At 51.1% G+C, this 380-nt stretch overlaps 1 long non-coding RNA gene across 1 annotated transcript in view; it reads left to right on the top strand.

The window, feature by feature from the left end:
* Positions 1-210: 210 nt before the first annotated feature.
* LOC128821435 (uncharacterized) overlaps positions 211-380 on the top strand; it is a 6,264-nt gene continuing 6,094 nt past the window's right edge. Inside the window, exon 1 of the long non-coding RNA XR_008441117.1 lies at positions 211-380. This exon is cut by the window's right edge and continues 3 nt beyond it. This is a non-coding gene — a long non-coding RNA (uncharacterized LOC128821435).

Raw genomic sequence — 380 nt, forward strand, 5'->3', positions numbered from 1 at the left:
TCAAGGGAGAGAGGAGTCTCTCTTGCACCATAGACCCCCCAGGAAACACAGTTGCCACCCTTCTGTGTTTCCATGTCGCACATGGCAACCACCTGGAGAAAGTCTGCCAGTGTGACACTTCCTTTCCATGTCACAGTGCTCTCACCACTGTGCATGGACAGACTGCTCATAGGGCTCCTTTAAGGATGCTTTGCCAAGGACCAAAAGAAACAACAGTTCAGCTTCCCATTTTGGGACCACAGTCCCCCTGATTTTCTTCCTCCTCTCAGGCTGAGGGTCTCAAGAACAGAGATCATCTTCTTCCTGAAGACAGAGGACATCACCACACCCTCCTCAACTCTTCTCTGTTCACTCCACTCCTGTGTTGGTAGTCGCTGAAG

The sequence above is a fragment of the Vidua macroura genome, chromosome Z, assembly GCF_024509145.1.
Source record: "Vidua macroura isolate BioBank_ID:100142 chromosome Z, ASM2450914v1, whole genome shotgun sequence".
NCBI lineage: Eukaryota > Metazoa > Chordata > Aves > Passeriformes > Viduidae > Vidua > Vidua macroura.